The sequence below is a fragment of the Orycteropus afer genome, unplaced genomic scaffold (genome assembly GCF_000298275.1).
Source record: "Orycteropus afer afer isolate SDZICR_OR568_19922 unplaced genomic scaffold, OryAfe1.0 scaffold00584, whole genome shotgun sequence".
NCBI lineage: Eukaryota > Metazoa > Chordata > Mammalia > Tubulidentata > Orycteropodidae > Orycteropus > Orycteropus afer.
Window position 1 is genome coordinate 427,649 of NW_006922171.1, and position 12,056 is coordinate 439,704.

General features: G+C 45.3%; 1 protein-coding gene and 1 pseudogene across 1 annotated transcript in view; both read right to left on the reverse strand.

Annotated features, from left to right (window-relative positions):
• The window catches only part of NFIB (nuclear factor I B), a 619,654-nt gene that overhangs the window by 354,182 nt on the left and 253,416 nt on the right, over window positions 1-12,056 (reverse strand). The gene's annotated exons all lie outside the window — the stretch shown is intronic.
• On the reverse strand, window positions 5,073-5,191 carry LOC122151592 (annotated as a pseudogene).

Sequence of the window (12,056 nt, forward strand, 5' to 3'; positions counted from 1 at the left end):
ATCAGAAGGCTGGCAGTTCAAACCCACCAGCCACTCCTCGGAAGGAAGATGGGGCAATCTACTTCCGTAGTGATACTGCCTCGGAAACCCAAGGAGGAGTCGCCATGAGTTGGGGCAGACTCGATGGCACATAACAACAACAACAACAACAACAGCCTGCAAAACAGGTTTCAGTGTTGCTGCTAGACTAAGATGAATTAGGAAGAAAAACCTGGTGATTTACTTCGAAAAATCAGCCAGTGAAAACCAATCAATCACAGCAGTCTGATCAATAACCAGACATGGGGATGGTCAGTACTGAGCAGCATTTTCATTCCATTGTGCATGGGGTCACCACGAGTTAAGGGCAAACTCAACAGCAGCTAACAACAATGGTTGAACAAAAAGACCTGTGAAAAGTACCCACTTCAATACCTTGTGCTATTGTGTGACTGACTTGTAGTAGGAACATACTACATTTTATTTTTTTGTTCTTCTTTTATTTCTTTCTGAGTTCTTGCAAGATTTTTCTGTCTACCCTCACCAACTAGTTTCTTCCAGCAATGGCTTAATGAGAGGAAAGGATGGTAGAGGGGTTGGGGACAGGAAAAAATCAAAGATGGAAAGATTGTGTTTATGAGCTGAAGAAAAGACACCTGCCATTCTCCACTTTACTTATTGTGGTAGTTAAGGTCATGTGTCACCTTGGCTGAGCCTGGTTTTGAGTGGCTTGGGCAGCTGGATATAGTTATTCCCCATGATGAGACTGGTAATCAGCTCCATGGTGGAATCTGCTGTGAGCAGCTGAGTAGCTGCCTTAAGGATGTGGTTTGCTTCCAGTATATTAGGAGAAGCTTTGAGAAAGGTGTCTAGCTTTTTGGCACACTTGGATCCTGCATTTAGCTGAGTCTTCATTTAGCAGCTTGCCATGTTACCTGCTGATCTTGGGACTGTTTGCGGACTTGAACTAGTGGCCTGCCATGTTGCTTGATAATCTTGGGCCTGTGCCATTTTACTTGTCGACCTCAGCAGCCAGCAGCTTCCTGAGTTAAGAAAAGCCTTCAGCTTCACTGGGCTAGGAGCAAGAGGCAGAGCTGAAACCAAGGTCAAGGGGTCTTCACCCAGCCCCTGGAGCTGGCATTTTGAATTTGGACTGCTAGTCTCCTAAACCATAAGAGAACAAATCTCTGTACAAGCCATACATTTGTGGTATGTCTGTTTTAGCAGCACTAGATAACCAATATACTTGCCCACCCTCTTTGCATTCCTTATGTTCCCTTGCAGGTCTGTTCACACTTCAGTGATACTGGGAATTTAAGAACTATCACCAGTCTGTTGTCAGAATCCACAGAAGGCTTAAGAAAATTGCAACATCATGTTAGGAATAAAGGCACTCTGGTGGTGTAGTGCCTAAGGCATTTTTTGACTGCCAACCAGAAGGCTGGCAGTTCAAACCCACCAGTCACTCCTTCTATGCCCACTGCTTAGAACTCTGTCTGGCATATTGTAAGCTCTAAATGAAGGTTAGATAGTGTTACTTTTATTGTTGTTAGATTATTATTGTTGTTCAGGACAGCATCCCAGTACTTGCAACAGAAGCCATAAGGCTGTTAGCTGCCCTGTTTACCACATGCACACCCAAGTTACAAATGATAACAATGGTTGTTTCTTTTAGCATTTCCCAATTTCCCCTGTCATTCTCCCCCTAAACATTCCATTCTGCCTTGTCCAGAACAAACATCATTATAATGACTTCTTGTTCACATCTCTGATATCCCCATGGCTCTTGCTGCTCTCCCTGGTAGTAGCAACACCTCTGAATTTACTACCATCTGCAAATATCATTAGCTATTGTTCATTCCCTCTCCCACACTATTAATGAAGATGTTAATTAAGACCAGAACTAACACTGACCCCAGCAGCAATCCACTAGACATTTATCCAACTGGATAAACTTCTGTTAGTCATTACCCACTGCTCATAGACATTACCATTACTCCATTTCCTTCATCTGCTAATTTGTAAGAGATCAGGGGAGAGAATTAAGTGAGCCCAGGATTATTTAAAAATTAACATGCTGACACTTAGGGTTTCTGGAAAGGGATTTGGTGGAACATCAGAAAGATGGTTGTCAGTTGTATGCATGATTGAAGTGAACCAGCCTCCAAATGTGACTAAGCTTATGGTTTTCAGAGAATTTAGCAATACACTTAAGGCCAGACTATAGCAAGACAAAGTACAGAGTTTTTAGTCCATCTGTTTCTTTTTTAAAGATGATCCAAATGAGGTCCAGAGAAGCAAAGTGACTTAGCCAAGGTCACTTCCCTATTTATTGATAGAATTGGAATTGGAACTTGGGATTCTAACTCCCAGTTCCATTCCAGCCCCCCCATTCCAATTGCTCTTTGTAAGAATTTCGAAGCAAAGCTGATCTTGCTTTGCAGAAGTCCTGTTCAGCCACTGGCACATTCGCTTTTGCCTATTACATCCTAAGTCCATGAAGTAAAGTACCTACCAACTTCATCTTTCTGCCTCCAGCAAGCTATCATAGGCTGTATGATGCTGTATGATGTAGGAGCACAATACACATTTATTAAAGGAATGAACATTATTCACCACAATTCACTGTTCTCTCAACCTATAAATTAGTGGTTCTCAACCCTGGCTATACATTACAATCACCCAGGGGAGCTTTTAAAAAATACCGATACCCACACCACCCTGGAGGTTCTGATTTAATTGGATTGAGGAGAGGCCCAGGCACTGGTAATTTTTTAAAACTCCCCAGGTGATGCTAATGTGCAGCCAAGATTGAGAGTCACCTCTGAGGACAGAGTGTTTTTCCAAAGATTCCTAAATTGGGAGGTTTTTTGTTATATAGAAAGGGGTCAGCAACAACAACAGAATCATTAAACTTAGCAGTTAGAAACAAACCTTTTCCTTGACCAGGAAACTGACAGCTCTCGAACCTTTTCCTTGATAAGAATGTGAATTACATTGCCAACTCAGAATGGTATGGTTTGGATTCTGTTAATCTTGTGGTAGTATAGGCAGTCCCCAGGTTATGAACGAGATCTATTCCTAAGTCTGTCTTTAAGTCAGATTTTTAGGTAAGTCAGAAGAGGTACCTATGGTTCTTACTGAGCATCAGTTAGTCATTGTCAGTTAGTCAAATGTCTTACTGTATAGTATATATTTTACATTTCTATGAATATAAAACACTTAAGAAATATTTCCCAATATACTACATAATAAAAATACATAATAAAATACATAAACATAATAATAATACAAAAAAAACAAAACAAAACTCACTGTCATGGTGTCGAATCTGACTCATAGTGGCCCCTCCTTGGTTTTCTGAGGCAGTGTCTCTACGGAAGTAGATTGTACAACCTTCTTTCCAAGGAGTGACTGGTGGGTTTGAACCTCCAGCCTTCTAGTTAACAGTCAAATGTCTAAGGTACTATGCCACTGGAGTTCTTCTCAATAATAATAATAGAGTATTAATCAGAATTAACTGTATAGGAGCTCTGGTAGCATAGTGCCTAAGGCACTTGACTGCTAACCAGAAGGCTGGCAGTTCAAATCCACCAGCCTCCTCAGAAGGAAGATGGGGCAATCTACTTCCGTAGTGTACTGCCTCGTAAACCCAAGGAGGGGTCACTATGAGTCGGGTCCGACTCGATGGCCCATAACAACAACAACAACATACATACTATACTGAAGAGAGAGAGAATCTGTGTGTTTGTATGTGTGTAGGTATACAAAACTATATTAAAAAAAAAAACCTTAAAGAAATAGTTCTGAAAATAGTTTAGATAAAAAATATATATATCATGATTAAAAGTTAACACTCTCATTCCATCCATGCCTTGCATAATTGAAGGAGCATTCATGAGGTAACTTTCGGATAACGTTAATAATCGGATGATACAGGAGAAGATGATGGAGAGATGGCTACTGTTGAAGGTGATCAGCCTGGGCCTTATTTTGGAGACGATGGACCTATGCTGGGTAACCAGGGTTTGATTCTGCTGCTGGAGACGGGACTTTACTGCTGGAGTCAATTTCTTGAAGCAGACATCAAGGGAGGTTTGTACAGAGCTTTCCGTTTTCTCATCATAAATGGCCTTATAGCAGCTGAGGCCCTCGCTAACTGTGGTAAACTCTGTTGAAACTCTCCGTACATTGGATCTTATATTAGGATCTTGCTCCTCTAACTTTACTGCCCTGCTTCAATGAGACAAAACTCTTTCATCAAAAATACCTTTGGTTCTGGAGTTTTTAGGTCACGGTCTTCTTCCTCAAATGCTGTCATCTGCTGCTCTAGTTCCAGAAGGTCTTTCACATGCTCCATTATTCTCCATTTATCCTTTAAAATTGTCCTGATCATTGACCAACTGTAGCCTCTTTTCAAATGACCAATGGCATTTCACCTGTTTCTGATCACTTTATTATTCCCACTTTATTTTCGGTCATGATCATTTGCCTTTTCTTTGCTGAGTCACCAGCCCTTGCATCAGATTTATGCTTTGGAGGCATAGTGACAAGGGTAAATAAGAGGAACATTTAAGCCAGATACAAAGTTACACACTCAACACAGTGTTAAAGGCAATCTGATCTGACTTAAAAAGTTGGACGTGTTTTCCTTCCTTGAGCCACAAATCTGCTGAAGTCAATCCATATTTTCGTGAGCATCACAAAGCAGTGTGTGCACTCATTATCACGAACCATTGTATTTAGCTCAAAATTTTAATATAGTAAGCTTTATGGCAGTCCATTCTTAAATATAAGTTGTCCTTAAGTCAGACATTCTTCATCAAGAAACGTACTGTATTTACACGTGGCATTTTTTCCAAACTTGGCTTTAGCTGTGTAGACAGTAATGTCAATTTAAAGCTCTTATTGTTGTTGTTGTTATATGCTATCGAGTCGGACCTGACTCATAATGACCCCTTCTTGAGTTGCTGAGGCAGTATCACTACGGAAGTAGATTGCCCAACCTTTCTTCCGAGGAGTGGCTGGTGGGTTTGAACCGCCAGCCTTCTGGTTAGCAGTCAAGTGCCTTAAGCACTATGCTACCAGAGCTCCCTTTACAGCACCCTATATTCCCAACCTGTCTCCCATCTAAGTACTAACCAGGCCTGACCCTGCTTAGCTTCCGAGATCAGACGAGATCAGGCGCTTTCAGGATGGTATGGCCGTAGACTCCAGAAGGTTACTAAAACTTGCTGCAATTGAGTTGATTCCAGCGCATGGCGACCCCATGTGTGTCAGAGTAGGACTGTACTCCAAAGGGTTTTCAATAGCTATAATCTTAGGAAAGTAGATTGCCAGGCCTTTCTTCTGCTGCACTGCCAGTGTGGATTCAAACCACTAATCTTTTGGTTAGTAGCTGAGTGCAAACCATCCCACCAGCCACTCCTCAGAAGGAAGATGGGGCAATCTACTTCTGTAGTGATAGTGCCTCGGAAACCCAAGGAGGGGTCGCTATGAGTCGGGTCTGATTCGACAGCACATAACAACAACAGGGACCTTAAAGCTCTGAAGAGCTCCAGATGTGATGACTCTCACCCTCACTACTGTCAAGTCGTTTTCGACTCATAGTGACCCCTCCTTGGGTTTCTGAGTCAGTATCACTACAGAAGTAGATTGCCTAACCTTCCTTGGGAGGAGTGGCTGGTGGGTTTGAACCGCCAGCCTTCTGATTAGCAGTCAAATGCCTTAGGCACTACAGTACCAGAGCTCCTGATGTGATGACTAGTTTAGTATAAAAACTGGCCTTCTGGAGGCAAAGACAGGCAGAGAACAGCAGACTTACAAGAGTTTGGGAGTTTATTTAGATATTAATATTCATAGTACTCATACAGTAGCAAATGCCATCCTGCCACTGGTATGGCAACAAAGCTTTGGGTTGATGGACAATGTAGGTCAAAAAGAAAATAAAGAAACATCATCTCAGTCTTCTTGGACAGGTACCCAAGAATAAAAGACAAGCCTTGGGAAGGCAGCAATATTTGCTAGTCTTTTGGCATCACACTTTGTGGTCTTTCCCATTTTAGGGGACATGCCTAAATGACCAAGTGCCAAGCCACACCCACACCCATCAGAATTGGGAAACTCAGGGTTCCCATGTTTGGTAGTGGAGCTGATCGCTGTCCAAGGATAAGTGAGGCTGAAATCTGCACTGGGAAGAGGTGCTTAAGGGAAGGATAGATTCTATTTGTGGTTCATATAAAGATGTCACAGGGTAGCCTTGATAGAAATTGGGGTGCTTAAGGAGTCCCTGGGTAGGGCACAAATGGTTAACACTTGGCTGCTAACTAAAAGGTTGGTGGTTTGAATCCACCCAGAGGTGCCTTGGGAGAAAAACCTGGCATGCATTCTACTTCTGAAAAATCAGCCATTGAAAACCCTATGGAGCACAGTTCTACTCTCTAACACATGGAGTTGCCATGAGTTGGAAATGAATCTGTCACAGCTGGTTTGGTTGTTTTGGTTTAAAGAAAGAGAAAACTGGAACAGGTTTCTACATCCAATGGTGTAAGTAACAGAAACTTTATAATGAAATCAGGGAATAGGAGAGACGAGAGGAAAGAGATGATCAAAGTGTTGGGCAGAAGCAGTGAGGGGTTGCCTGTCCTTCCAGCACATGCTCCAGTGTCCTTGCCTTTCAATGGTTGTTAAGGCTATGATGAAACAGGAAAATAGAACAGGAAGCCAGTGAAATGTGGAAATGGAGTATCTGTAGAACAGACAATAAGATCCATGGAAAAAGGAAGTCTGGGGTGGGAACATTTTTTAATGCATTCTTTCTCCCACCAGCTGAAGTTGGGGGCCCAGCCGTGGCCCAGAGGCTATTCTGTCACTGTTACAACTGGGTTCAGTTGCTGAGAGAGACAAAGAAAGAGAAGGAATCCCAGCAACAGTTGGGTGAGGACAGGCGCCTCCACCAGTGAGTGCTTCCAGATGCACCAGTGTGTCCCAAAGCACTGCTCAAGAAACACTGCTTAGCTAGAGAGTTACTCCTCTGGAGGAGAGAAAAAAAAAAAAAAAAAAAAATCAGTCATTCTGACAAGGTCAAAATACCAAGAAAACAGCATTCCCAATTGGGAAGTTATGGGTCAGGACCACAGTTCACTAGAACATATTCTTTTCTGCTTCTCCTGTCTTAGGCATTTTGGCCATGGGGTAATTTTTAATATGTCCCCAAGAACAGAGGCTCTCTAAGTTCAGTGTCTTAAATAAAAACATATAAAGGGTTGGATATTAGATAAAAGTCCTCATCCCCTTAACTGTTGAAAAGGAAGAATCTGAGGGAGGGAGTGGAATAATGTAGCTAAATAATTCCATCCAAGAACAAATTATCCCAGGTGGTATTTGGGCATAGAATTAAGAGACTCCAGGGTAGTCCACATGATTCTAATACTGGGACTCAGAACAGTTTCCTTTAGGTTCTGAAACTCCAAGCATTTGGGATGATTTCCCCTTAGCTTGCACTTGGGAAGTTCAGAGAGAACAAAGTGGGGTAAAGGAGGAAGGAGTATTGAAGGGAGGAGGGGAGGGAGAGAGAAAGGACTCATGTGTTGAGCCCAGGCTGCATGCCAGTCATCGCACTTGGCTTTTTCATAGATGTAGTGCCACTTAATCTTTAGAATAACACGGTGAGGTAGGTGTAGTGGCCTGCCGGTAGTCACTTAACAAGTGGCAAATTTCAAAACTGATTGCAAAGCTCCTCTTTTTCCCTCTTTACAAGTTGGCTCCAGCAACTAAATACACATACATATACAAATGTGAATACGTGCTTGTGTGTGTCTGTGTTTGTTTCTTAATACCCCCCATCACCAAGCAACCAAACAGGCTAAATTTCCTATTTCTGTTTTTCATACTCTTCCTAGACTAAAGGTTTCTCCTTCTTCAGATTGTCACTGGGTGTTGTTTTCATCTGTCTTTGCCTCTATATTATTGACCAAAGAGGGAAAAGAGGACGGGGTGGGGCCCAGTGAAATAATTTGCCATGGTTCTGAAGTCCAGCAGGCCTGGCTGGGGGCTGCACCACCATTTTGCCCACCTGGGAACTAACTCTACTTTCTTGTCTGACTGTGGGAATTCTTAGATCTGCCCTGTTTCACTCATAATCTCCTGACAGTTGCAATGTCCCCCTTTACTGCGAGACAGTCTTCCTTGGAGAAGTTTCTTTCCAAGCAACCATTCTATATTGTCTAAGAAACTGAAGCCCTCTTCCCCATTGCCAGGAGACCCTGGCTCTTTCTCGTTTTCTATAAGAGGAAGTGGAGAGGGGCCGGGAGAGGGAAGGCTGGCGGCTGAGGCTGCAGCCTCCCTCCCCATTGACCACTCTGCCTCACACCTGCTGCCCAGTGGAGGCCAGACGTGGCCAGGTTTTCACTGGAGCAGACACAGATGCTTCAGGAGGAGATGCTATCACAAAAGGGTTTATTAAAAAAACAAAAAATGTGAAAAGGATGGGGTTGTTGGCAGGAGCACTTGTTCCAGGCTTCAGCCTCTGCAGACAGAAATCTCTATCTATTGATTCTTTCCTTTTTCCACTCCCCACTTTCCAAGGGCTTAGATTCACTTTCTAAAGAAAAGCAATCCCCAGGCAAGGATGTCTCCAGGATTCTATAAAAGTTTGGGGGAGAGGAGGGAAGAGAAGGGAAAGGGCTGGGTTGGGGGTCACGGTGGGGGCTAGCTGCTGGGGAAAGAGAAAGAGAGGGGGAGTGAGAGAAAGAGAAGGCAGGCATGCATGAGAGTCCCCAAGCAGTGCCAAGAAGCAGAGAAAGGGCTGCTGGGGACAAGGGGGGAAATAAAAGTGTGCCAGAAGCCTTATAGAAAAGAAGCAAAGAACTGAACAGGAGGAATGGTTCAAGATTGAAGTGCAAATGGATGTCGGGATCCTCCTGGCAAGAAGAGCTGCAAACAAAATACAAAACAGGCCACCGGGTGACAACTCCGAGAAACGGAGGTTCTGAGGAGGCAGTTTGAAGAGGGTACTGGAATAAATGGTCCAGCAAATAAATAAATTCTGGGGTATGCTAATATTCTGAGGGCCTTTAAAGAGAGAGAGAGAGAGGGAGAGAGGTGTCTGAGACAGAGCGACATCAAGTGAAAGCAAAAGCAGAACAGAGACAGACAGGGACAAAACACACACACACATAGCCAGACCCCAAGAGAGGGACACAGAGAGAGTCACACAGAGAGAAAGACAGAAAGCGCTGAGAGAGGGGGGTAACAGGGCGGGAGGGGGTGGTATGGGGGTGAAAGAGAAAGTCTCCAGCCAAATGCGGGAGACTTGGCAGGTGGACAGGAGCAGCCGGGCCAGGCAGTAACTGCACTTGCTGTGTCTAGTCTATTGTTGTCTCGGAGGGGGATGCAGGGGGAGTTGTTTGTTTGTTTTGTTGTTTGGCCTCTTTGTCTCTTTTGTTCCAAGCAGTTAGTTTGCTTCTTTCCCAGACATCAGGCTGATGGAAGAGCTTTATGGATTTTTCTTAAAGGGGCAGGATAAGATAGTTCACCACTATTACCCATTTCTCAGTCCTAACCAGTTTTTTCCCTAAATGACTGTTCCGTTTTAATTTAGCAGATCGTATTAAGCCTGAGAGTCAGTATTTATGCTGATTTTGTGTCTGATTAGCAAGAATTAACTGGTCAATTTCACCCTCCCCACTAAGCTTCCTCCCCCAGGGTTGCCAACCCTTCAGGGGGAAGAAAAGAAAAACAAAAGCAGGAGAAGAAAGCCCCATAAACAACAGCAAAGGAAGAACATACATAAAGAGCTCCAAACACACATTGGTAAATACTCCTTTTTTTTTTTTCATTCTAGGCAAGCAAGCTTAGAAATATACACTTGACGTTTTCAATAACCAGTAGAAGAGGGGATTTGAAAAGCGGGGGTCATCCCACTCCAAGCTGCAGTAGTCCCGAACTCAGAGCCTTACACGAGGCCCATTGCTCCACCCGGGCGGGTGGGGGTTCTATTCCCAAGCGGAAACAGCACAGCTCTCGGCGCTTTGGAAGCCTTTTTTGGGTCACTCCCTTGGGCACTGCCTCTTTCTCTTCCCTGGGGAGAACTGACAATGGACGCACTCTGGGAGCCGAGGGGACGGTGTAGGACCCTAAAGAGCTTCTGAACTGAACGGGGAGTTGCGCTTTATTCATTTGATGAGAGGTAGGGGAAAGGGGCGTCCTCATGCCTTTGACTTTTTGTTTCCACAGAAACTCCCTGCTTCCTGCCTCGCCGTAATTTAAAAAGGCTTTGGTCTAAAGGGGACAATTTCTGAAGGAAATGAAATTTTAAATTATCCCCAATTTCATCTACCCTCGATTTCCAATTCGCGACCCCAGCCCTCCCTCCCCAAGCACAGCCTGGCCTTTTTCTTAACTCTATCTTGCTCCTCTCTAGTCCTGCCTTAGAATCTCCCCGTGAAATCAAGGGTGCCTGAGATTAAAAATAAATAAATACGGCCAAAGGACCTGAGGCTGTAATGTAGGGTAAGAAGGGGTGGAGATGGGAACGCGAAGCGGGGGCTCTTTTGTGAATGGGATCCTTTATATTCCGAGCAAACACAGCTTTGAACGGACGCTACAGCCCTCGGAATGGATGGAAAGTGGTCGCCACCTTTGGCGTGTGCAGGCAGTGGCTGGCCCTGGGGGTCAGGGTACTTCTTCGCCTGGTTCCCAGGAGGTTGGAGCTTAAAGGAGGGCGAGTCTATCAACTGCTCAGCCCTGGGGTGGGGGTGGGGGGTTGGAAGTTAAGAAACCAGGCTGCTTATACCCGCAATTTATCACCTTCCTCGACCTCAAACTTCTCTGGACCCCACTCCCTACAAATGCCCCTTTGAAAACCAACAAAGGAGTCCCGTCCTGCAGGTTCTGTTTCTGCTGGGGTGCCATTTAGAGAAACCGGAAGCCTCCCACCTTCCCAGGCCGCCCTCCTCAGGGCTTTGTCCGACACAGGGTTTGCAGGGACCACCTGAGATAAGAGATGGAGGGCTGCGGAGGAGGCTAGGAAGAGAGACTGTTTCCCCTGGCCCAGTGGGAGCCAGCCTTGTGGGAGGCGCGGCCGAGGAAGCGCCTCAGGAACGCTGGAGGCACGTGGAGCACGTGTTGGTCTCGGACATAGATTGTGCAGTGGAGGTTGCAAAAAGGTCAAGTGCCCTGGAGGTAACCGACAAGTCCTAACCTTGAATAAAAGACAAAACTGATTCCGACTTCAGGGACAGCGGCGCAGCCCGGTGGAGCCCCAGTGCCCACCCCAGCGGATGCCTCTCTGAGGCTGGCGTTGTCTGCCACTGTTGACTGGAACCTGCTGGGCACGTGGGAGGATCAAGGTGCAGTGCTGGCCAGGACCCTGGTGGGGTCAAATGCGATTCCAAGAACAATCTCTTAGAGTTCAGAAACGCCCAGATATCCCAAAGCCCAGGAGTTCCCGCTGTGCCATCCCTGGAGGAGTTTGTTGCCATTCCTCCAACAAGTCCGTCTCAACCGCGCTGGAGGAAGCACAGTTTCTCCAGAACGTTCCCGTGGGCGTGGCGGTTTGAAAGTTGAAAGCCCTGAAGTAGTAAGGTTGGGCACAAAATTTCAACCCCAATACTCCCACTAATCTTAGATATAACAATACAAAAACCCACAATAGGCCGCAGACTAAGCGATTTGGAGTGCTTTCTGAGGTGGTCTCCTGGCCGGGCACGCGCATTTGCCGGACAGAATGAACTTTTCTAACTCCCTGTGTGTGGAAAGTCCCTGGAAGGTGTTAGAATTGGATCCACGAGTCTTTCAAACAATTATGAAAACGCTCCAAACCCACTGCACTCACAGCTCCGGGTCAAGGTGGGAGCAAGACGCACGTGAGCCTGCCTTGGGACCAAACTCTGGAACAAATTTTCCTCCTACCAGGACTTAGGATCTCCCAGGGAGACAAAACCAGAGAAATCGCAGTCTGGGAGCCTCTGGCCCCACTCAGGAGCCAACCCGCCCAGAGCGAAGGGTGCGTCTCCCGAGCCATCTAGCCGGGAACTGAAAGGTAGACACTCGAGGCCCGAAAACGGTGGACGCTT